The sequence below is a fragment of the Oenanthe melanoleuca genome, chromosome 5, assembly GCF_029582105.1.
Source record: "Oenanthe melanoleuca isolate GR-GAL-2019-014 chromosome 5, OMel1.0, whole genome shotgun sequence".
Classification (NCBI taxonomy): domain Eukaryota; kingdom Metazoa; phylum Chordata; class Aves; order Passeriformes; family Muscicapidae; genus Oenanthe; species Oenanthe melanoleuca.
In genome coordinates, this window is record NC_079339.1 from 17358075 (window position 1) to 17385092 (window position 27018).

General features: G+C 40.7%; 1 protein-coding gene across 6 annotated transcripts in view; it reads right to left on the minus strand.

The window, feature by feature from the left end:
- TSPAN4 (tetraspanin 4) overlaps positions 1-27018 on the minus strand; it is a 412521-nt gene that overhangs the window by 240408 nt on the left and 145095 nt on the right. For all 6 annotated transcript variants that reach the window (XM_056493428.1, XM_056493429.1, XM_056493430.1 and 3 more), the window contains one exon: positions 26286-26365. The gene's annotated coding sequence lies outside the window, so the exon portion shown is untranslated. The remainder of the gene's footprint in view (positions 1-26285; positions 26366-27018) is intronic.

Genomic DNA, 27018 nt, shown 5'->3' on the forward strand with positions numbered 1-27018 from the left:
CTCTGCTCCTTCCCGTCTCTCTTTCACATGAATAATAAGTCACATGCACACGTCTTACATTTTCCACAGTTTACCCACAAGTCTCACCTCTTCTTCAATATCAAAAGATCAATTCTATTGCAGCCCCAGGGATTCTATCAGCTCTAGTGCAGAGTTTGAAAATATTTTATGCCCTGTGGGTGGCTTTTAGCTCCACTGAAGTCTGTGGAATGAGGGGGCCAAGATTTTGTCTTATAAATAATTCCTGAAATCAGTGGAATTATTTGCATTATGTAAAGTTAAGCATGTGCCTCAGGCAAGGTCTGCTTCAGAAATGGTTTGCTGGTATTATTATGCAAGTACAACCCATCTTGACACAATTGAAGCAGTTAACGCTATCATAGGCACAGCCTATAGCAATGACATTGTCTTTCGTTGGTATAATTTATATTAGTGTGCTGAATTTTAAAAAGTCAATTATTTCAGCAAAAGCATTTCTGCCAATTGAAGTCAACCAAATTAAGGCTGCTACTAGCACAGAAAAGTTCTAATAAACAAGCAAACAAACAAATCACAACAAAACTCAATCTAAGAAACCTTCCTGACATAATCTCATCACTGGGACATGGGTATGAGAAAACCAGCCAAATTATAAAATCTAATCCTAACATACCTGTGTATGATATGTATGTGGTTATACAGACATCAATCTAAAAAATACAATTCTTCTGGAGTAGTATGGACTTCTATTGCTGAATTTGAAAAATTGACAGTCCAAGAAAAAAAAACCATTAAGCTTCAGTGTAGAATGTGATTCCTCACACTATTGCAGAAACACATGTAAATCAGGACATTAAAAGATACATCTGGGATTAAAGGACTGCTTAGACATGACATCATTGCTTGGCTTCTCCAGAGACTATCTGGAAGAGTGATGATATCACTTAATGCTTATTGCCAGAATTACTCTTACAGATACAGACAGCACCAGCCACGGCAGAGATGTAATGATGATCTAAAAGTGTCCAATCCATCAGCCAGACACCAGGAGTAGATCTCTACAATGCTAATGATATGCAAAGAAGCCACAGTGATTTCATAGTACTCTAATGTTAAAAGTTTTAAATACAAAATAGTGTTATTGATGTACGAAAAATACCAATGTTCATGTTCACACTGAAAGCTTAACTCTGGGTTGGTAAGTAGGACCATTATGCTTGTTTCCATCGTGTTATACTTATTTTACAGCTCTGCATTGTTACTGATTGCATTAGAATTATGTTAGTATAAACTTTTATAACATACTAAAAGGATGAGAATATATTTCTTTTTTTCCTGGCTAAACTAAGAAATCATTGGGAGACATTTTTGCAGCTGCTTTTAAAAATCAGAGCTCCTGTTTAAAAGCACTTCCTCTGACTACTAAAATTTTCAGCCTGCACATAAACCAGCACAGTTGTTGAACTTGGAAGAAACATTTTGTATCGTTATGTACAAGCCAGTGGGAGGGACAGAGAAGCTACAGAATGATGAGGCACCTCTCTGGAACCAGCAGCATTGCTGGTGCAGTCTTCAAAGAAGCCAAAATGAGATGTTTCTGGATGAGAGACAATAATACAACTAAATGTAGATCAGCATTTCCTAAACAGAACTCAGGAAACAGAACATTGCTGATAGCAGATTCACTGCATTTGATGCTTTTTAATGAACGTGGGACCTGAGTGGAAAGGCATGTGTGTATTTCTATAGCCCTGTTTTTAGGGGGGGGTTTGCAGTTACTTACAGTCTGATATTTATCCTATTCTTAAACAGAAAAGCTACTTAATGTAAAGCTGTTTTGCTCTACTTTAATAGCAATTTTTATGTTCCCTGAAAGCCTGGCAAAATTACACATTTATGTTCACTTATATGCATATCTGTTTCTTACCTACATAAATGGAAAGTTATCTATTCTTCCATTCTTCTTCCATAATTCATTGCAAATATTCAAGGCTCCAACAACTGCTATTTAGCCCTTCAGTCCAACATACACAAAAGGAGGGTTCTCCAACCCACAGGAGTCTAGGAATAACACTGTGTACTTTATAGAGGACAATCTTTCACTGCAGCAATTCGCAAAGCTTTACAAAAGCCATGAAGTTCCACAGCTCTGCGTATTAACATTTTAAGACAGAACAAAGGAGTTACAAATGACTCAAGGGAACAAGCCCGAGCTCTCAGCTTCTCAAGCAATGGATCAGACCAGCTCCTAGAAATGATTAGCTCCATTTATTCTGCAAATCCCAATGCTGCTGCACATTAGAAAATCAAGAGGGATTTGTGCGGTCTTGTGGACCATACACATTTTTAAGCCTCATGAAATTAAAGAACCTCCTTTATTTTACTGCAATTGCTTTATGCCTGCATAAAAACTGTATTACTGAACATGGCTGTTTCTGGATTGGAAGTACCCTAGCAGCTGTAGACTGACAGTTTTCCACCAGAATGTATGCTCAGGGCAGAAACCATGGGACAAATATCCCAACAGAGGCTTCCTTGCCCCTGTACAAATATATACATCCCATTCAGAACAATGAGCTTATTCCTTTCCTAACTTTCACCCACACTCTGCCAAAAATCATCATATCACATCCTTTTATTGTGATTATTCAAAGTCATACTCTGAAGCTGCCCCTTTTGCTCAGATTTCTCTTCTAAGAGTAGATAACAACAGCACTACTCTTCTTTACTCCCAAATCCAGCACCCTCCAGGCGCTAACAGGAGGAAAATTCTGAAACACACATCCCAGGGGACATCACCAGGGAGGACAGCTTGACTGATTACAGTGATTAGACTAATGGGAAAAGATTATCTCATTGTAACAACAGGGCATTTGTCACATCCTACCCACTGGGAAAGGCTCACTTCCTATTTACCTCACTTTCCTATTTCCTTTTTTCCTTGCTACAGAGCCTGTGCCTTGCACTTCTGGCTGCAGGTGTTCCTGAAGCTGCTCCCTGGGCAGAGGGGACATCAGAGTCCCTGAGAGATGGCTGCTGCAAGCTCTCAGGTATGTCATCTGCAGTGAGGTGCTGAGCCCAGCATCTCCCCTGAGGCTCCTTGGAAGCCCCTGCAGGGCACAGTGCAATGCTACCAAGAGGAATTAAGCACATTTGCTTCTTCTGCCACACACCTCCTTGTACATTCCCTATATGCAGCTATCCTGCCCGGCTCCTCTTGGGTGGCCTTGCTGCTTCCAGATGTTTCTTCTCTTCTAGGCAGCTCAGCTTTTCCTACTTCTGCCTGAGCCCAGCCTTGCAAAAAACCTTTTCAATTTAAGGGCTTCTCAAAATATCCACTCCCTGTCCACCTTATTTTCCTCCACTATCTTGCTACAATCCTAATTTCTTCCTTTAGTCTGTCTGAAAATCTGTGAATCTCTGATTTATCCCAGATTGTCGTGGGCTATCTCATGGTCACCTTTGAAGTCATACAATGGCTAAACAAAACATCCATACCTGACATCTCCTGCTGCCCTCTGGCACTTCAAATTAATAGGAGAAATGCATGTTTATTATCAGCAAGCTCCCAAAAGGCAGTAAGGCAATTGTTTTCAAATAAAAACAGTTCACTCTGACAAGCTTCATCTCCCCATTCAGCCACCTTTATTCTTACTGATATGCTGTGTCCACATACAGGTCCTTCTGTGATTTTTGCTCTTTCCTTTCTGATGGTTTATCATTTTCCCTGATAAAAATTCCATATCCTGTGTGCCTCAAGGGGTAGCTTCCCATCCCAATGCATGACACTGCTCACAGCTTCTACATAGGCCCATCCTTCAATGCAAGTCTGACACCTGCTTTCAGCACATCACTGCACTTACTGAGTCTCTTGTTATTTTTATAACAAATGCAAGTGCAACAGCCACAGAAGGGTTTTATGACTTTCCTCTGTAGCCTCACTTTAGCAGCGTGCTAACCTTGCATGTTTACACTGCTTATTTTCTTCCAACACAGCAGAAAGAGTAAAATTATACATTCCCAGAGGGGCTTTCTTTTGCTTATTACTTCCCTCTTTTAATGCATTTATTAGAGCTTCTGAATTAACAGTGGCAGATGCAGGCAAAGAAAGAAAATTTTAATTTTGCAAATAATAATGGATTACAATACATTAACATTACTGTAAAACCTACAAAGTGGAAGCACTCAAGGGATGTAGGAGCAATTAATGTACTTAGTTTATTTACCTAACTCTGGCACTGCTTGGGCATTCAGAAGCAACTCAAATTCTGTTTACACAGGCAGAGCCATAATGCTTCTTCACACACAAATAGCCTGTTCAGGATTCGGGGGACATCAGCTGCTTCAGGCAGAGGAAAATATAAAAAATGTAGACTGAAATAGAAACTTTAAACACATCTCTAAAACTTTAAAAACAGATTGCCTCCATTAAAAGAGTAGGAATTAGTAAGGTTATGGTATAAAATGGTTCTCACTCTCAAGAGCTCCATATTTGTGGTATTCTGAGAGCTACTCTGTACCAGTTACAAATAATCACTGTTTATTATATGCTTTTATCATTCTAAAATGAGAATTTTCAAGAAGAAATAAACTAAAGTTAGACACAGATGTCCACGCAAGTTACAATGGAAATATATAACAGAGTCTCTAATTTTAAAGAAAAAAAAAATACAAACACTTAGAACCACAACAATGAGTAGGATTGGGAAGAATTAGCAAATACCTCATTTAAATTCAATGCCAACATGTAACTCACAGAGCTGCCTCCTTCACATCTGCAAAACTGATTCAAAAGCCCAAATTCATGCACTTTGACCAAAATAACACTGGAAACAAAACTACCCAGCCCACTGAGCATCCAGCTCTGTTTTAAGCAGCAATCACCATGGAAAGACAAGGCAACTTTGCAACCCCAAAAATTAAACTATTCCAAAATATTAGATTCACATGCATGTGGAATTCATCATGTCCAAATAAAGAAGCTGAGGATTCAGAGCCCTTAGCTGCAACTGAAATGGGCTCAACTTAAGTCAGACAGAGGGCCTTGGTCTTAGCTGAAGGGATGAAGATGCCATCCCATATAAGCAAAGTACACCCTGGGAACTGATTTCTAACAAAACTCCAAACCTTCAGTTGGTAAACATGAATGAGTAACAAAAATCAAGCCTCTCCAGCAGTGGAAAATGGCAACACAGCTCCAACTTGTGACCAGAGACATACGTCTTGATGGATTTATTACACAATGCAGTTGACCCAAGAAAATGGTGAATTCTGGCAAAACGGCCATGTGAAAAATGCCACGGTACTGCAGAAACCTCCAGCAGCTGCAGTCACCAGCAGCACCTTCTAGCTGCCACTAGACACAGTAATTCCAGCAGCAAGTACACAGGAGGAAAGCCAGGCAAAATCACTCTTCAATGGCAAAGTTCACCCTGAGTGCTGGGCAGGGAGTCAAGAGGGGACACAGCCAGGACAGATGACCCCAAGTGACCAAAGGGACATCCCACAGCCCATGGAGTCGTGGTCAGCAATAAAACCTTAGGAAAAGGAGGAAGAAGGAAGGCTGTTTGCTGTTACAGCATTTGCCTTCCCAAGGAAGCATTTGCCTGCTGATGGGAAGGAGCTCCTGGTTTCTCTCTTGCACACTAAGCTTTACTTCACTCAAACTGATAATTTCTCATTTTTATTCTCCCAGTTTTCTCCCCCATCCCACTGGAGACGGGCTGCAGGCAGTGAGCAATTGGCCAGTGGCTGTTCAGTTGCTGGCCAGGGTCAATCTACCACACATTCCCACTGTGTAACATATATAACTGGACTTTGGTGAACAAATTAAGTTTAATTTAATGGATTTTTCTCTTCTAATAAAAGAGCATGGACACACACACATGTATTTAAAATATTCCCATTAATCTGCTCATATTTTTCCATCTGCTTTCCTTACTGTGGATGTTGCACCTGTTTTACTTCCAACTATGAGCTGATGGGTTTTAATACTATAAACCTGGTTCATATTGATTGATTTTCATTTCTTGATGCTACTGTGAAACTATAAAATCTCCTTTATTTCTGTTTTTAGTGCTTATATAGAGCTATCTGGAAATTACTTTATTTTTAAATCTCTTTTCTGTTATTCTACTTTCTATTCAGATATTGTGCTGCATAGTTTGAGTTGAAATTACAAAAGAAAAAAGTCTCCAATTTTTCAGCTTAATCAATACAATGATAATAAATCCAAACATTTGGTTTAGGCAAAGGAATAAGGAAATCTTATCCATTTCCCAGCTTGGCAGATCTTATCACTACTCCTTACTACCTCAAAGCAAGTTTTCCCACTGGTCTTAAACTTGCTCCTGCAATTCTAACAGGATACAACTTTCCCTTTGCCTTTTACAGAAGTGTCTTAAATGTACAATTTTCAGAAACCAGTACAGCAGTAATAGATCTCTCAATTCTTCAAGAACAGTTTCAAACACTTTTCAGAGTTCAACTTTCAAAAGTACTACTTCCTTTTCCCTTAGCAAACTGGGTCTCATTAAAAAGATTCAGGCAAAGTGCCAAAATAGTTAAAAAAAAAAAAAAAATCTCATCTTTGAGGCCATCAATGACATTTAAGTTTGTTATTTCTACAAAAAACCTACTTGCACCTTTAAATACTGCAGTATCTTATAAATCTGATCCTGACTTTGGAAATCCATCATTAACATTTATAATTCATACACCTCATTCAAAATTTTTATCCAGTGAGAATGTTTTCATTATTCTTGAACTGTCTTTAGAATGACTGACCCATGGCAGCCTGAGACTGAAATTTTATTTCCAACCAATATTTTACTCCTTTAAAAGGTGCCTGCAAATTAACTCAGCCAAGTTGCTCATTAGAACTCAGCTCCTGTATCCTAACAGGGTTTAACAAACAAGCAGAACTGAACCTATGTTTCAGTGGTTTAATACCAAAATTTTTACAAACCTGAATAAATCAGATTTAATGGTAACACTGTGCACACTATCTTATAAAGAAACATTAAACAGCTGGACCAGACATCCTACTGCAGTTATAGAGCCATGTAAGACAACCAGGGAATGCCACGGATTAAAGCAGCAGTGTTAGCAGTCAGCTGGATGTAACTTGCCATCCATTAATGGGTTTAACCTCCATGAAGACAGCAGATGAGAGTCAGAAGTGACTCCAAAAAACCACTCCATTATTACTCACTGGTGATATTTTTGTCATTTGCCTGTTCCTACACAGGCATGATGTCTTGGCTGTGATGACATTCTGGCACATCCATCTGCAGTTTCTCCTGTCCTTGACAATGTTCTGCCATCTCTGAGGGGATGCTGAGGCAGAATGCAAGACCAGGATGATCTCATCCCTCTGTTGAGCATTCAGCTCTGCAATTCCAGTAATAAAACTGCTGAAGTGTTAAGCCAATTCCATGATCTTCTATTAGCCTAATGCAAAGTTCTTCTAATAACCTGATTCACACCTCACCCCTTGCTGAAGAACAGAGAGAGTTCTTCCCAGGGAAAACAAGTTTTGGGTTGTTCCCCATCTGCTAATGCATAGGTGCCACAGTTTAACCCCAGATGGCAACCGTGGTGCCACACAGCTGCCTGTTACTCCCACCCCCCCACTACCTGACAGAACTGAGAAGTAGAAAAAAAAATTAGAACTCTTGGGTTGAAAGAGGAACATTTCAATCACTGAAACAAAGTAAAATACTATAATAATACCAATGCCAATAATAATAATTGCAAGGGAAAGGACAAAGAGAGGACTTTAAAGCCCCATGAAACACAAGTGATGCACAGCACATCATCCCCCCCCACTGATTGATGCCCAGCTTGTCCCTCAGCAGAGTTTGGTGGCTCCAGGCCAACTCCCCCCAGTTTATATCCTGAGCCTGACATTCTGTGGTGTGGAACATCTCTCTGGCCACTTTGGATCAGCTCTCCTGGCCATGCTCCTTCCCACTTTCTTGGGCACCTCCTATGCTGGCAGAGTGTGGGAAACTGAAAAGTCCTTAATTTAGAGTAAGCACTACACAATCTCAGCAACAACTAAAACATCAGTGTTATCACTATTCTTCTCATACTAAACCCAAAACACAGCACTGTACCAGGTACCATGAAGAAAAGTAATTATTGCAGCTAAAAGCAGGACAATGGGCAAAAAACGAATAAAAGCATTCAGCAGTATTTCCCTTGGTTGTAATGTAGGAAGGGGTTGAAGAGTGAAGACATGCACTGCAAAAGTCATCCATGCAAGTTACTTAGGGGTGCCACAGTTATCCTTCCTCAGTAAAATAATCCTGCAGTTGCCCCTGTGTTGAAAGCTTTCAATCTCATGATCTTTTTTTTTTTTTTTTTTTTTTTTTTTTCCCCAAGAGTAAAAGCAGAAGGACAAAATATTTGGGCAGGACATAAATATATTTTGGATGAAAACTATAGACATCCCTTGCAATCAAGAAGAGAGAAGAGCTTTCCAGCAGATAGTTCAGGATAGCTGACACAAAAAAAAGTAAGTTTCTGCTGAAAATTCCTCTTGTTTACATATTCTTAAGGTTTTATCCTTCTCTCATAGGAGATGACCAAATCCTGCTGACTCCTGTGGAGGAAGGCCAAAGGTTGCAGCTGTTCAGATGGCTGCACTTTGCTCCCTAAGAATATGAAATACTCACTCTCTTGAGAAAAGCTACACTCAAAATGAGTAATCAGAACAGCCAAAGTCCTGGTATTGTCCCATAACAATTAAATACAAAAATGAAAACACAGCACAGTGTTATGTATCACACACACATAGCCTGATATCTTCATTGCTTGGAGTCACCTACAGCTTCAGACTTTTTTCTCCATAAATCAACAAAGGTTTTTTTTTTTTTTATCCCTTTGGAAAGAAGTCTAAAGGCTGTATTTTACAAAACAATGTCATCAGTTGTCACACACTAACCACACACATCTAATAAAAAGAGATTTTGTAGTCCACAAGCAAAAATCTGATCCTGAGCCGTATGTATCCCCTCATTTCTGACCATCTTAATAGTTTCAAAACCCAAGCAGGGTAAGTCTCCTGCCATCTAACTTCTGATGTCCAGCCTGTGCTTTCCCACACTATTCCAGTGTTCTTGTTATCACTGAGAAAGCACCTCTCAGATTTACCTGCCTGTAAGAGCAGAGAGAGCACCTGAAGGATACAGAATAGACTATGTGAGCTGGAAAGGACCTACAACAACCATCTGCTCCAACTGCTGGCCAGTTCAGGGCTGACCAAGTCAAAGAATGCTGCTAAAGGCATTGTCCAATTTACACACTCCTACACACTGGCACTGTGGGCACTGACACCTTTCTAGAAGCCTGCTGCACTGTTTGACCATCCTCTCAGAAATGCTCCCAATGTCCAGCCTAAGCCTTCTCTGGTGTAACTTTGAACTATTCCCAGGGACCCTATCACTGGATACAAGGGAGAAGGGATCTGCACCTCACTCTCCACTTCCCCCTCTCAGGAAGCTGCAGAGAGCAACGGGGTGGCCACTCAGCCTCCTTTTCTCCAGACTAGAAAAACACAAAGTCCTCAGCTGCTCTTCATAGGACATCCCTTCCAGCCCTTTTACCAGGTTTCTTAGGATCTTCTGGATCCATTCAAGGATCCTTCTTAAACTGTGGGGCCCAGAAGTGCATGCTGTACTCAGGGTGAGGCAGCACCAACACTGAATGCAGAGGGGTGATCACCTTTTTTGATGGGCTGGTTCTGCTCTCTTTGATGCACCCCAGGATGGAATTTGCCCTCTGAGATGTCAGGGCACACTGCTGACTTCTGCTGAGCTGCTGCCAACCAGCATCCCCAGATCCCTGCAGCTCTCCAGCCACTCTTCTAGCAATTTATATTTGTGCCAAGCATTCCTCAATCCCAGGTGCAGCATCCAGCTAAATTTCACCTTGCCAAATTTCATCCCATTAATGACAGCCCAATGCTCCACTCTACCTATATCCCTCTTGCAAGGCCTCCTGTCCCTCTAGAGAGCTAATAGCACCTCCCACTGTGGTTCTGTCAGTGAATTTGCTAATGGTAATCAAATCCTGCATTCAGATCAGTGATAAATAAACTGAACAAGCCTGGAGCCTGAGGAACACTGCTGGTGAATGGTTGCCAGCCAGACTAAGCCTCATTCACTACAATCCTTTAAGCTCTGCCCTTCAGCCAGCTCTTCACCCAGCAAAACACAAACTCCCCTCATCCCACAGTTGGTCAGCTTGTCCAGAAGGATCCTGTGAAGGTATCAGCATCAAATATCCTACTAAAACCCAGAAAAAATTACACATCCTCTGCCTTTCCTTCATCCATTAGGCAGGTGACCTTACCATACAAAGAGATCAAATTAAACAGGACTTTCCCTTTGTGACACCATGTTCACTGTACTTGATGACTCCATTATTCTTTAAATGCCTTTCAAAACCACCCAGTACAATTTTCTCCACAGACTAACTAACCCTAACTAACTTTTTCTTCCAGGAAAAGGTTAGACTAACAGGTCTGTAGTCCCCTGGGTTTTCCCTCCTGCCTTTGGTGTAGATTGAAATAGTAAAGCATATTAAAGCCCATAGATCATAATCTGATATTGAATGTGCTAGGGTGCAATCCCTATCACAAGGAAGATCTAAGTGGCAGCATACAGGATTGGAGTCTCACTTTTTACCTAGATCTACTTCACAAAGGGTCTTTATATCCATACAATATTTTAAGCCCTGTTTCACTTTCTCAGTGCCACCTGCACCAACAGTGATACGGCATTTAAATTTTCAACTTGCAAGACAAGGCTTGAAAATCACCTTCCTCCATAGTGAGTGGGAGGTTTTTCCTGCTGGAAACAGATAAATGTATCAAAATCAAAAACACATTTTTTCCCCTTGGATTTTGACTTTAGTTAAAAGCTAATCTTCTAAAACATAATTTTTAAAGCATTATTGTAACTCAACATCGTGAAAGATAAAATCATTAAGGCTGAAAAAGACCTCCAAGATCATCAAGTGCAACCTCTGACTACGAACAGTCAGAGAGGGACTTTTTGTCAGGAATTGTGGTGACGGGACAAGGAGTAGTAACAAAATCATTTCAAAATTGGAAGAGGGAAAATTTATGTTAGGTATTAGAAGAAATTTTTTTACCATGAGTGTGGTGAAACACTGGAACAGGTTGATTAGGGAGCTTATGGATGCCCCAACCCTGGAAGTGTTCAAATCCAGACTGGATAAGGTCTTGAGCACCTGATCTAGTGGGAGGTGCTCCTGTTCATGACAGAGGTGGGGACCAGGTGATCTTTAAGGTCCATTCCAACTCCACATTGTGTGTCTCTGTGTCAAATATTCTGTGATTCTATGTCAACTAAACCACAGCACTAAGTGCTGCATCCAGCCACTCCTTGAACACTTCCAGGAATGGTGACTCCATCACTTCTCTGGGGAGCCCATGCCAATGCCTGGCCACCCTTCAGTGAAGAAATTCTTCCTGATGTCCCACCTGAACCTGTGTCCTGGCACAGCTTGAGGCCATTCCCTCTCAGCTGGTCACTGGTTGCCTGGGAGAAGAGGCTGACCCTCACCTGACTACAGTCCTTTTCAGGTTCCATCCCTTTCTTACACGTGGGGATATCCCCAGGAAACACATCTGTCATTGTCCAAGGTGGAGCTATGCAGTGGCAAATCTGGGGGCTTGCAGGCAAACCTCTCATTTCAGAGGTTGTAGAAATCTGATCTTCAAGGAATATCACAGGCAGAATTAGCACACTTACATTGATTTTTTTGAGGCAGATTGTGACTGTTCACTCAGCTTCAGCTCATGGTTTGACTCAACATACTGTTCACTCCCCGGCCTGCCACAGGCTGGGAGCAGCATCACTGGCCCAAAGTGGGATCAGCAGGTCCAAGGGAAACAGCAGGCAGGGAGAGAAAGGGGCCATCCTTCAGCTGTTCTTACCTGCAGTGTGCTATCCCTTGCAGTTTTCACATCCCTGCAAAGTACCTGCTTGGCAACTCCTTCAAAATCCCCTAACTGGCAGGAACAGCACAGACCCAGCTTCCAAGCTGGGAAGTAAAAAGATGCCAGCTTAACCAAACTGACACACATCTAATACAGCAGCAGGACAGCTGAGGCTTTAAAAACAAAACAAAATCAAAAACAAAACAAACAAAAAAATCTCACCTGGAATCACATTTGCAAACTTAGACCACCATTTCTGCCTGTTCTAGCTCAACAACTTAATCAACCTTTCTGAACTTGTGTTTTTTAATTCTAATCCTCAAAGTACTACATGAATACTACAAGACAGAATACCTAATCTCAACACATTACATCTTTCTCAGCACCCATCACTTTTTATTTTCTCCAGCTAAACTGGAAACCCCTTCAAACAGGATCAGCATTTGAAGTGAATCATGCTATAAAATATAGAAAAACGTTTTCCCACGGAAAGAGGAATGCAATCAATTAAAATTCATTACTCTACACATCTTCAAGATATTTGTTTCAACATCTATATTATATGGAAGTCCTCCCTCTAGCAAAGTCACCTTTGTGGATGCCATTATCTTACTTTAGGAGATAAAAGCAACTTTGCTATACAAAGGCTACTCGTCTGCATTGTTCAAATATGTGTATATGATTTTTAGGCTCCACTGACACCTCAAGCCTCAGAGAATTCGGTGTTCATTTTGTTCAAAGTCAATGCCACGTGTCGGACAGTTGGTAAATTGAGTGTCTCGTTTCCTGGGCAGGATTCCTCCCTTGTTATCTCTCAGTACCCTGAAAAAGATTGCTTTCAAAATTGAACTTGCCAAGCCAACCGCTTCCCTCCTGAGCAATCTCCAGAATGTGTGCCTTCCAGGTCGATGTGTTGTCATTCTTCCCTTCATTTAGGGCACCTTGAGAGTCAATGCAATGACATAAAACCCTGGCAGCCCACTGGTAAAGATGATGGTAACTCATAATGCAATGGAATTGCATAAGCATTGTGCACACATACATCCATGCATTTAAGCACACATCTCTGGCTATATGCCTACAAACACCTGGGGCTGTCATTGGCATTTGCACACCTTGTGTTACCAAATCTCAAGTGAAATCAGAAAAGTAGATGAAGTGCAGCAAAGACCAGGAAGTGAGTTAACTGCATGGCATTTCTGTTGCCATACCAAAGATTTAAGATTTACACAGCAGCTTCTACACCATACAGAATACTGAGCAATACTGAACGGGGCAAATGTAAGAGCTGGCACCTGCTGGTGCTTTGTAGGCATTCAAGCCTACAAGCAGATTCAGAAAGTTAAGTACCTGGTTTTGTGCTCTCTTAGGGAAGTACAAGTTTAAACAACAGTTTAAGGTTAAGAAATTGCATACACAGCTTCACTGAATCCCAGATCTGAAGCCAAAGAATCTCAAATTGTCTAGAGACTGAGCAACACTATCTTAAAGTGAGCAGTTAGCTTGTGGAGGGTACTCAAGAGACTGACAGAGCCTGTAGGAAGCTTTTCATTCACTCCTTCAGGGAACCTGACTGTGCCCAAACAGCTCATCACACCAACAACTGTAGGTGGACAGGGATGAAAAGGAGATTCACCCTGGGAGGGAACCAAACCCCACTCCAAGCAACAGGTAGGAATAAATACTGTAACAGAGCACAGCAGCTCTGCAACTGTGTCCAAAATAAAGATGTAATCTAGAATATACTATCTGGAATTTGATTTCCTTTCATTCTCAGGGCCTTCCCAAGACGAAGCTAATACTGGACAGGAGACAAGGATTTACAAAGAAACCTAACGCAACAAGTCATTAAAAATTAGCAAACATATTTTCTTGTTAGCAAAGTAGATACAACAGCAGAATACTTGCTCCTCACAGTCCCAGCTTGTGAGGTATTTCATACTGGGAAGGGTCTCAACTGGCTCAGCCATGCCCGAATTCAGGCTTCACCACCCTCCTGGAGGCATTTACTGCAGAGCATCTTTGTACTTGCTGCATTCTACACAGCACTAGGAGATGCTGGAGATCTTCTCACTTGGAAAGCAATTCTTCTAAATTGGAAAGAAGGCACAACACCTTCCCATCATGCTGTCATATTGGATTTTGAACTCTTTTTGACACTAGATTGTGTCAAAAAAGAAATAAAAATAAAAACGCAAATTGACAGCTTCTGCAAAGCTTGGGAACTTTGTTTGAACTCAATTAATCTGGTTTAGAAACTATTCTCTAACACCATCTGACATGCAGCAAAGAACAGAGGTTCTCAAAAGGAAAGTGGCTGCTGCCAAAGTTGGCCTCTGCTCCTCTTTCTTAGAGGCACAAAACATAATGGAAAAAAAAAAAAGGAAATAATAAAGAAATAATACACCCAGAAACCATCAGGGGTATGAGAGACCACTGTACTCAAGGATTCTAAGAAATGAACATTGTGTTTCCACACTCTGCTTTTCTATAGGAATAGAGATATGTGCACATACAGATGATAAATACAAATATATTATGAAGAAAATAAGCTGTCTTATACAGATTTCTGCTCAATGTTTGTTTGACTACAAGTAAGGCTGTAAAACATCTTGACATTTTTTCAGATGTGACATCGAATTGGTTAAAAAAATTGTCACAATGAGCTCTGTCAGAGATTTCCCACAGAATAAGGAGGCAAGAGAGAATGCTTGGAGTTCTCTCTGTTCAGAGTGACTGATCTTCATGGGCATGTTTTTCTGTATCTTTGTACTAATAAATGTATTTCTGCTAATGCACATCTAATGATGTGCCCCAACGACTTTAAAGGAGGTGGTACAGCAGCAGGTGGCAGCTCCAAGGGCTTTGCTGACTTCTTTGCCCACATGCATTAGGTAAGAACAGAAAAACTACACCCTCCTATACATGTTTTATCCTCTCTAACAAAGACACCATAAGAGAGCTCTTCCATGCCTGGAGAGACTTATTAGCACGGATAGCTGAAATTAAAGACTCCCTGATAAAGAATCTGACCATCCTCTTCTGTCATTCCCAATAAGATCTACTGCCCTCCTTGGGCTTTGCTTGCATGGCACTTCATGTTAACCTTGGCAATAAATACTTCTAAAATTACATAGAATTCCCATTGTTATCAGACAGTAAACACTATTAGTTATGTCTTTGCAAGGCAAGGGGCAGAGGAGCACTGATCAGCCACTGCATGTTAATGTCTGTGAGGATATTGCAATTTAAGTCCAAGGGCTTGCCAGATGTACATCAAGGGGCATGGCTAACATCTGTCAGGAGAAATCTCCATTTTTCTATCCCTTCAAATTCATAACAGAACTAGACAACAGCAGAATTACTCTTACTTAGCAAGACTTTATTACTCAAAGCACTTTGGAGAGCACTCTTTATACCTATGGAAAGCTTCATAACATGCTTGCAGCCTATTTTCTATATTTAGGCTTGAATTCTGCAACTTGTGCAGGAATGCTACCAAAAAAAAGAGGTCAGTAACTGTTAAACAGAATTTCATTTGCTGTCATTTATCGTGTCAGGCTGCTGTTCAAACAGCAATATGAAATCATGCTTGTTGAAATTAATCCATATGAAAAATGCCTACTATTTCCCGTCTCTACTTCAATTTTACAGTGACATGTCTGCCCTTATTGGATTTAGTACCTGATGAAGTCAAAAGAAAGAAATTCAAAAATGGCAAAGAATATCTAAATCTGTGCCACAGACATGTCCAGAAATACTAACTAAAGGGCTGTCTAAACTCCAAAACCCAGGACAACCAGTATCTCCCACTTGCACATTATGAAAATATTAAAAAATACTGTGAAGCTCTCCTCAGTACTTCAGAAAGTTTCTATTAAACTATAAAGCAATAGATATAATTATTTGGCAAAATTAACAAAAAACAATCCTTTTCTCAGTACACTAGAAGTATTATTCAATTGATAGGAAGGAATTGCACAGATTTAACATCAAACTAAATTTTAAACAGCTCTGTAACAACAGAAAGACATGATGAGACTGAGGCTGTAAACAGACCTTGCATCTTCCAAAACCACTACAAACGGCATCAACACACTTTCAGAAAGAGTAAGCTTAAATTATTAAATTAATAGAAGTCTAATATGCACTTGGCCTATGAAAAAGACTTCCAGAATTCCAAATTCCTTTGATAATTCCACTGGCATAACTAGTTTATAAATTCATGATATGGACTAGATGACTCACTCTTAACCTACCTTTAGTGTCTTCATACTGAAAACTCTTAAGACCATGATCAGATGAGAGCAACTTTTATAATTATGACAGTCAGCATGAAGAGCAGAGGGTGGTGGGTAAATTAAACTTTAGCTACAATTTACCAGTCATATCAGGAGCTGGTATAAAATTACAGCACTCTATTAAGGCTGTAGTTCCACATAATTATTTTTACTGACTGCACATCTGATTTAAGAGAGCTAAGTCTCCCTCCCAGCTCTGTTCTCCTCACAGCAGAGTCCACCTCCACATTATTTAAGCTGACTCAGTTACTCTCAATGCCATGCTCTAAACTAGAGCTCTGAAATCATGCTGATAAAATAATGTAAACATAAATAAGTGAAACTTTAATGGGGCTACTGCAGCTTCCCCAGTTTTGAACCTAACCCTCTGCTGTTCATGAACTGTAACTATTTCTTTATTTTGGGAGTGTATTTGTGTTTCTGTCCTTTGTGTCTAAGCACTGACTGCAGGGAGACAGTGACATTGAAACAGACCATCACATTCACCAGCTGCCCACTGGGTGCAAAGTATTGGGGTTATTTTGGTCAGTCTAATATATGAATCACACTTCCCCCTTAGCATGAATGAAAGGTGAGAGTGAACTCAGATGCTTGAAGATAGTTTTAAACATACTGGAAGTAGCTGAGATATTACACCGAATTTCTGTGAACTTCATCCAAACAATAATGAAACTAAGGTCCACAGAGGTGAACAGCATTTTTTCTTCCCCAATTTTAAATATTGCTACTCTGCCCTCAGCCTTGGCTACAGCACAGTTGAGCCCTGCACTCCTTCTTTGGGAACCTTGGAGAGAGCTGCTTTGGGCTTTTTTGGGGGGCTGAGCTGCAGCATCAATCCTGGAGTGACAGCAGAGCTCACACATTCAGCAGCTCATGCCTTTGGACGAGCACAAATAATTCACGGGCCAGTGGGTGACTATGACAGATGGCAACCTCTGAGTGATGAAGTGAACAGGGACAGCATGGCAGGAGAGCCAGGGAAGCAGGGAGCCCAGCCTATCCAGTGTCACAGAGCAATTCCTGTATATTAACAACTACTCATTTTCATTTCATCACAACCTCACGGCCTCTCCATGCTTCCACTCCCTTTACTTCTAATTTTTTCTCCTTCAATATTCTTCCCTTGCTTTTTTCCAGTCTTTTCCATTAGACACATCTCATCCCCTCATGTATCACTTCATGGGATGCACTGACCTCCTCCTCTCATTTTCTGAGCCAAATATCCTTGTTTGACTTAAGAGATGTTTCCACATTTAAACTCCACAGTTATGAAAGAGATGGTGGCAAAGGGTGGGAGGTTTGTGGAGTCAGCACACAGATACACAGTGCACAGTTTCAATCTGTGGTAACACGTTTTTAGATGGAGCATCAAGAAGACTGTTTGCTTCTGCTAGTTTAAATAAAATAAAAGGCCACAATTCTGAACCTGACTCATTACTGGGCACAGTCTGAGCTACTTTAGGCAAGCAGTGAGGTGCACAAGCAATACCAGCTGTAATTGCTGTAGGTCCTGATATGCTTAGAAATTAATCAAAGCAGTTACTGCAGAATACCTTCAAGTGATTTCAAGAGTTCAATTTCTACACAGACACTCTTACCCCAGAAAAAATGTCCTCATAGGGGATAATATTTATATAATTAAAGTAGCTTATTTTAGGAAAAGTCCAGGAACAGACAGACCTTAGGATTTGGCTGATCACACTGTGAAAACTTTCCAATCCAATTCACTTTCCCTACAGCCTTTGCTCATTTTGTTTCAACTTCATTTCAAGTCTTTACTGGCTACTTAGGTCACTTCCACCACAACCTGTGATCTTACACAAGAAACCAGAAAAGGAAAAGTATCCACTGCATAGAGGAGAAATGGGGATAGGGATGGGCAGGGCTATAGAATATAGCATTTCCACATCCAGCAATCAGCCAAAACAACCTGTGGGTTGAAACCAGAGGGAGAGTTCTCATGACACCAGGCAAGGAGCTAAGGTACAAAGCTGTAACACAGTGCTACTCTAAACCAAGCAAGCAGAAGACAGGGTGTCCTCCAGGATAGTACTGTTTTAATCTCTCTTTTATCCAAGTTGACCTGAGCTTAACTGAAGGAGACAGGTTTGAAGTTTGTTTCAAATCTCTTTAAATAAATGAAAGTCTGAATTGAAAAGACAGAGGATCAGGGCTTTTGTGTGGCTCCTGTCCCTCACTACACCCAACAGCCAAGAAATAAAAAGAGAGGTTTTGCCTCTTTACTACCTTGCCCCTCTTCTCTGTGCCTGATCAAGTCCTGGTCAAACTGAGGGGGAGAAGAGCTTATCTGATATTGTAAAGAAGGAAAACATCAACATCTCATGCTTAATTTGAACACCACTGAGAAATTCTAACTGCTAATAATTGCCATTTTCTTTTAAAGAAGATGGGCTTCACAGTGAAGAAAGGAAGAATTAGTTGCACTGCTAACCACCTTGCAGGACTTATTTTTCCACCCAATTTGTTTCCATGATAGAGTGTGCTTTGTGCAAACTTCTCTGTTTAGAGCACAGAGTTTTTTTTCCTTCCCTTTTCCTGAACCCCAGGAAAGATTCCCCTCCATCACCATCTCCCTAGGTTACATTGGCAGAGCTCCAGGGGGCAAACAAATGCTGATCCAGAGCATTCTCTCAGACCTCTTGCTCCACATCCATTCATAAGGAGTTCAGCAGAAAAAAAGCAGTGATACCACTGACAGTGTGGCACAATTCACCACAGAAGACACACAAGATGTGTAAAAAGCATGGGTAAGAGATTTTTTTTCTGAAATACTAACTAAAGGGCTGTCAAAACTCCAAAACCCAGGACAACCCAAGTATCTTCCACTTGCACATTATGAAGCCACTTTGGTAACACATGCAATGCTTGAAAAAACATCATGTCAGAAATCCTAGCATTTTCCATGTGCATTACACCCACTAGCATCACCTTTGTGACCTTTTTTCTTGGGGGTCTCCAGGGAGTTTAAAGACCAGCTTGGAGCTACACTGCTATGTGTGTTAGTGGCTACAAACCCAGCTCAGACCCAAGAGCTCCTTTTAGTGCTCTCCACATTGTATCTTTGCAGCCAAATATTTTCTAAAGAGATCTTTACTCAAATTTTCAGAGGAGCTCTGGCGCACCACTGAAGCAGCTGAAGAGGGGAAGAGCTGTTAAAAATGTGCTTGGAGCTCTGCTGCCCGTGGGATGACACCAAAGGTCACACTTTTTTAGTACTTAAGGGACATACAGTATCCTAAGCACCTGGAAAACAGAGCCACACATTTAAGAAATGATGAACTGAATTGGTAACTTTCACCTCATTCTTCTGTAAGCATTAAATACACCCTAAATCAGAAAGCAAATATTCAGTACCATCTCTGACCACATGAAGTTGTTCCTGTTTTAGTCTCTTTACCCACTCTGAGCCAATCTTGTCACCATTGCTTTCAGAAGTCTGATTTTATCTTTTTATCACTGCTGCTACAAGGCAGCTGACTGCAACGAACATGTCTGTAATGAAATCAGTTGACCCAGAAAAGAAGTGCTAACACCAGCCTAGATTAAAAAACAAGTACAAGTAGATGTTCTCTCTGACTGCAGGCAGTCCATGCTAAAATGCTGGAGCAATACAGGCACTGTAAAAGTCCCCTGAATCTGCCCATATGCCAGGTTGCTAAGCTTTCCTAAATATTCCACAGGTTTAAGCATGTGAGTAATCAACTTAATGTAATTAAAATAAGCAAGAGTGCAATTACCTTTGCTATAAGAAGGCCTAAAGTTTTCTATTCTTTTATCCTCAAAAAGCAAAAGATTTCTTAGATGTATTTTTCAAACAAAGCAATTTACTTTCACAGGCTTCAGCTTTTTAAAAATGTGGGTATTCGTTCACTGACACAAAACTTGTTTAATAATACATGCCTGCTCTACTTACTTGCTTCATTTACCTTACAGTTTTCTCTAATATGAGGAAAGCTCCTTCTTGAAAGAACAAATTTTTTATGTGCCTAGCCCAGGATTTACCAGACTCCAAAAACATGTGTAGCAGCACATGTCTTCATCCAGGCTTCTATTAATCAGATGCTTTTTATCTTCTCTGACTTGAAATGGTATGCAAAGTAAAATAGTGCTCTCACACAAAGAAGACTGCAAATCCACCTCAACTGGTTTTCCCTGCTTATCAGACTCCAAGCTTCTCAATAAATCCCTCCTACTCACAGTGCCTCCCAAAGATCATAATAAAATCAAATATTTATCTTGCATTCCCCAATGGAGAGTGTGTGTGCACACATGAAGTTGGAATCAGGAAATCATGAAGCAGAGAGGACTGGACACCGGAACAGCCATACAAAATCACCCAAAGCCATTAAATTTAAGAGCTTTCAGCTGCTGCCAAGCATATCTCAACTAGCTGAGGAAGAAAGAAGTTCAGTTTAAAATGTTTCTAATTCCTCCAGGTAAAGGAGGTTTTTGTTAACATACTGCAGTTACCATTATAGCTCACATTGCCAACAGTACATATCAGCAGTGACACCCATGGATATTTTAAATTACATCTGTCCTACTGTTCACAGCTAGGTGTGCTCTGGGAGCAGGAACCCAGCTTCACTCCAGCCTGCTCCCTTCCTGCAGTGCTTGTTCATGCTGACTGCAGACCCCAGGATCTTGGCAGTGCCAAAGGAAGAAAAAGCTCAACCTCAATCTCCCATTTGAGAGGTAAGGTGTGAAGGGCTCAAAATTGCTTTGTAGGATTGAAGAATAAGCAGCTTACCACAGAGGGTCTGGGATAGTGTTTGTAGTCAAATTCAACCCTCTTGAGCACAAGGCCAGAATTCTTCTTTACTGCAGAGCTGACACTCCAGTCTGAGAGTTCGTATTTCATAGTAAAAAAGTAATGAAAGGAGCTCCCATATTTCCTGGTTAACATTTCAGCTTTCTAAAGGGTAATAAACCAATATCTCCCTACAACAACAGATAAGTCAGACAAATAAAATGTCAAACTACTTTAGAAATAAGCTAGTCAAGATAATAGAATGAATCTCTTGAGTAGCCATTAATAGCATTTGGCAAAGATGATTCCAGAGGACAAATGATATCTAACACAAAAGGATGTGCTATTTTTGTATCTCCTCTTTAAAATTAATTTAGTGCTGACAGGAAGATACCTGCTTAATATCTAAAGCCTTCCCCACATCCTTAGGAGGAATGATACCACTAACAGCTCTATGAAAAAAGCCAAGCAGAGGCTGCATGGTCAGACAGAGGGAGCCCTGTGCTGAGACTCAAGGCCAGGGATCTTTATCCCAGTTCTCCTGCCAGCCAAGTGACCATGGGGGCAAACTGCTTTCCCTGCCACATATCTGCAGTGTGAGGTTATCACATACCTCACAAAACATTGAGATGTATCAGCACAAAGCGTGCTGCAAGAGCTCTGTGTATTCATTACCACCAAATTCCCTAGCTGCACAACTAACAGAAAGGGAATAAAAACTCAGTATCAACCAAATAAGCAGCTAAATTATGAGTAAAACAGCAATATGGGATAAAGACATACTTACTTGCTTGCATTGCTTCTTGTGAAATAAAGGCAACAGTAAGAGCCCATACTAACAATTACTCAGCGTCACAAAACAAGAATATATCAGCTAGACCTAACTTTTCCTATTGAGCTCTCTGAATGACTTGCCATTATCACTCTAATACAGCATGAAAAATACTCACTCTTCAGCTTCTATTTTTTGATTAACCAGGTGTTCTGGGAATAACTGTCTATCCCCATTTGTAATTACAAGTTGTTATTGCCATTTTCAATGTGACTTGCTGGCAATTAAATCTATTTGGAAAGAAATAAACTTATTTTCTTCCATAGAAATGGCTTATTTTTAAAAATAAACCAGACCTGTTAGGTTAAAAGGCTAATTCTGATATTTCCTTCTGCATAGTTTTGATTAAGTTTCCTCATTTTCCATTGGCTCTCACAAGAATTGAAGAAATTCACCATCTTTCATAAGGCAAGTGGGAACTTTGGAGAAGCATGCAGTGTGATAATGAAAGCTCTTGCAGCAAGTCTTTCATAATAGCAGTTATCAGCAGCATACCCAGCCTTCTGAGCTGGAAGGCAGAGGTGGGGAGCAGAATGAAGCCCTCACAATCCAGGAGAAAATGGTCAGTGACCATCTAGACATTCACAATACATACATAGAGGCCCTGATAGGATCAACCCAAGGGCACTGAGGAGCTGGTGGAAGAGTTTGAGCCACTTCCAATCATTTGTCAGCTGTCCTGCTGAACCAGGGGGGTCCCAGCTGGCTGAAGTCAGCAGCTGTGCTGCCCATCTACAGAAGGGCCAGGAGGAGGATTTGGGAAACTACAGACCTGCCAGCCTGACCTTGGTGCCAGGGAAGGTCATGGAGCAGATTGTCTGGAGTGCCAGCCTGTGGCACATACTGGACAGCCAGGGGTTCAGGCCTGGCCAGGATTGGTTTGGGAAAGGCAGCTGGAGGCTGCTTGACCAGCCTGATCTTCTTCTATGACAAGGTGATCCACTTAATAGATGGGGGAAAGACTTTGGATATGTCTACATGGACTTCAGTAAAGCCTTTGACACTGCTTCCCACAGGAGGAGCTGGCTGCTCATGACTTTGGATGGGTGCATTGCTCACTGGGCAAAAACTTGGACAGATGGCTGGGCCCAGAGCTGGTGGTAAGTGGTAGGTAACAAGTGACAGGATGAGAGGAAATGGCCTAAAGTTGCACCAGGACAGGTTTAGATTAGATAGTAGGAAAAACCTCTTCACTTAAAGGGTGGACAGGCTTTGGAAGAGGCTGCCCAGGAAAGTGCTGCAATCTTCATCCCTCAAAAAATGTGTGGATGAGGCACCCCAAGTGACATTAATATAGTGGTGCCAGGTTATTGGTTGGGCTAGATGATCATAAAGGTCTTTTCCAACCTTAACAATTCTATGAGTCTAAGTGCTGGGGGACGCAATAAGCAAATCCCCAGCTGATGGTCTTGGTTTGCAAATCTTTTCCCTGATCTCAGATTCCTGGTCCTTTGCTAAAAATTTGGGCTAAAAATCAGAGTTTCACCTTCAGGACTTCCATTGCCATTTATAGCTGGAAAAGTGCTTCTCAGTGTAAGTTTTTTTCACTTCTTATTGATTACTGCTGTCAAAGGAGCCTGTAGGTTTTCTCCATCCTGTCAGCCCTAAGGTGTTTAGTATGGCACACCAGCCTCCTTGCCAGCAGTGAGGCAAGAAGCAGGAAGAGCTAAAGAAAAACAAACACTGGCAGGGAAAGTGAAGCATTATTCCTCTCCATGACTCCACTCCTAACATCAGGCAAGCAGGTAGGAAGCCTTTTCATGGCACAAAGATCCTTTTAAATTCCTCAGAATCTACAACCTGACAGCTTCTGGTCTAGACTCCTTGTCTGTGTGCAAGTACTACACTGACACAGGCAGCCTTTCCCCCCTCTTTGTGTCAGTGAAAGGAACAGCACAGTGTGCCATTTCTCCACAAGGTCATCACCTTGTCTGTACAGCAGAAGTGACTATTCTGGTTAAATCTCACCTCCCAGTGACAGTACACTTGAGATAACAATTCACACTACCTGATTTCCATGGTGAAATACTACCTGGGAGACTCACATTTCTTTTGTATGAAGTACAAACACTTCCTATATGAATAATCAAACACATTCACTGTCAGCCCAAACAGATGCCCCCAGCACTCATTCACTACGTTTACTCAAAAGGCCCTACACTAGGCCTCTTTAGTCTGAAAAAAACACCTTAAAGACTCAATATAAAGAATTTCTGCAGAGGAACAGATTTTGCTTGATTTTTTTTTTCCTGCACACTTTATATAGCAGTTCTGTGCACAATGCTGTAAGGATGAGCAAGTAAATATGGTCTTAAGAGCTGTATCCTCCAAATCATACAGTCATCCTGTGTGAATATTTACAGTAACAAAGAAAAAAACCTCCCACTCTTCTTCAAACCTTGCCTGGAAGCTCTGCTGAGTTAAATATATAACAATACAAAACCAACAAAATCACTAACAATTCGTAAAATCAGGTCAGTCCAACTGCTGAAGGTTTCTGTTTGCTGCCTTTCCTTGGCCTAAACCTATAATTCAGTTTGAGAGCTGAAAGCAAAGTTGTGAAAGCAAGTTTTGACACAGTAATGTAGCAAATGAAACAAAAAACCCTAGTCCAATTAAAGACTATATTATTGGGTAAATTTTGTCCACACTACAACAACTACACTACCTGTTCCATTTAATTGCAAAACCTACATGGACAGAATAGCCCTTTTGAGGAGCCTGTGTAACAACAGGTACTTTAGTTTTCACAGACAAAATGAAGGGAGAAAAAGAAACAAAAAGAGTTATTTTCTAGCATAAATCACTGAGATTTTATTCATTCAATTTGATTGACACAGAGTAAGGTTAACAATATAGAACAGATCTTAATTCCACTAATATAGTAACTAACATGGAAGTCACAGAGTCGAAGATAAATATCAAAACCAAAGAAAAAAAGGGAGGAAAAACCCACACAACCAAAATAAAGAAACAAACCAACCTGAAATACCATAAAACCAAAGCAGTCCAAGACCTAGAGACGTAAGAGCAGGAGAAGGAGGATTGCTGAAAATCAAGCAATGTAAAAATTCCTGAGACACACCACCCTCTTAAGGTGTCAGATTATTCAAGTCAAAAGTTGATACCAGTTAACTTCAATTCCACTTAACACTATAGACCTTGATCTAATCTTCAGTTTACATGTGCTGCAGAATCCACAAACCTACATGGACTTAAATAATCACCTGCAATTCCCAGTGAAAAGGGACACCATGTAATGGTGATTGTTTCTCTGAATGTCTGCATCAGCTTGCAAACAGTGAATACTTGCTATTTGCTATCACCTGTAAGTTCTTTTAAACTGCAAGCCAGAAATTATTTTACTTTCTAGATTTCTGACAAAATCTGACTTTGCTCAGGTTGGGACTGGTCACTCTGTCGCCTGTAACTGTTTAAAGGAAACCAAAATAGGAGGATGTATTTAAATAAAATAAAGGGGAAAGGCTGAACCTCTATTGAAAAGCTTCACCACTTCAGATATATCCACTTGGAAGTCATTACAGTGTTTTATTTCCAGCTTTAGTCTTCCAGAAGATTCAGAAATATTTTTCCCTACAGGGCTTTAGAAGGGCCTGAACAAAAACACCAATGCATCATCATCTTCCTTCCTGCCTACTTCAGGAGCTGCACTCTGTGAGATTATCCCAAATATATCTCAGTCTCTCAGCCATTTGTTGTTGGATGATCAACTATATAGGTACAGCAACTCTGCCAGGTGCTGCAGCACCTCTTTTTTTAATCTGTTTATCTGTCCTTTCCTTCCCACCGTCTGTTCTTCTACACCTTCACTGTTTTTATAACATGATTTCCAAGGATTGAACCTGGTTTTTTTCCTATTCAAAATACATAGAATACAGATTTGGGAGAAAGAATGAAGATTGACAGATTTCATGCATAACTTCAGTACATAGGTTTTTATTTATTATTTTTTATTATTTTTTCTTAAACAGTGAATTCTCATAATATATCAGCATTTGTCATATATAAATTTAAAAAAAAAAAAAAAGTGATCTGAGTATGAAAGAATACAGTTGTGCTCAGTATTCAGGTAAACAACAACCACAGCATATGAAGTTAGTTTGCCAGTAAGAAAAAACAGAGGGTCCTGGGCTAATAATTCAATTCCCACTTCAAGTCCCCTCATGCAAAGGGCTCAGTACAGTGTCTTTCCAGGCCACCACACCCCAGGGGAAACAAGGAAACACAGTCCACATCAGCAGTAAGCAACATATCCTAGTACCAGTCTGATCCATTATATTAACTGTACCACTTTCTGCAGATTGTCATTTCTCTAAAAAGCCATTAACTGAGGCATATGGTTGAAATGCAATTATCCACTCAGAAAGTTATTTCAAATCAATAAATTGATCACAACTGTTCACGTACCTGCTGGAGGAATGGGAGCTCTGAGCACTCGATGTGATCCCAGTTGACAAGGTGGCCTCTCTGCAGCCAGCAAACAGGACCTGCAAAACAAGAGCCTGGGTGTCAGGAGTTACACATCTTCTACAAAATACAAGAAAAACAACTTTCTAACCATGCCTTTAGGAAGGACAAGAGAGATACTCCCTCATTAACTATGCTAAAACCACTGGATTGAAACCTAATAGAGAAAAGCCTGGCAAGGTGTGACTGTGAAGGGATGGCGCATGAAACTCACAGCTGGCTCCTGAAGTGGTCAGGATGACAGCAGCCAGCAATGGCAGCAGGAGCAGAGCACGGGGGAAACATGACATTCTAAAGCTGGGGGGGATCATGTTCTTCACTCTCAGTGGCATTTAGGCTCCTTTCTCCCATGGGCACTTCTGAACATCACACACAGCATGTTTCCACTCAGGCCCTGTTCAAGTACTTCATTAGAACAGGGAAGCATTATCATTTCTTTATTTATTTTAAATTTATTTTATTTATTTATTATTTCTTTGCATAATCTGAATCCTATTAAACGCTGGATCAGATATGAGCACTTCATTTCATTAAACACTGCATCAGATATGAGCACTTCATGGATTTGAGACTCAAAAAAGGCATGTACATAAATTCTACACATCCAGAATATATAATGTTGTGTTGGTTTGACGTGCTAGGGCGGAGGGGCGGATTCGCCTCAGGGAAGCTC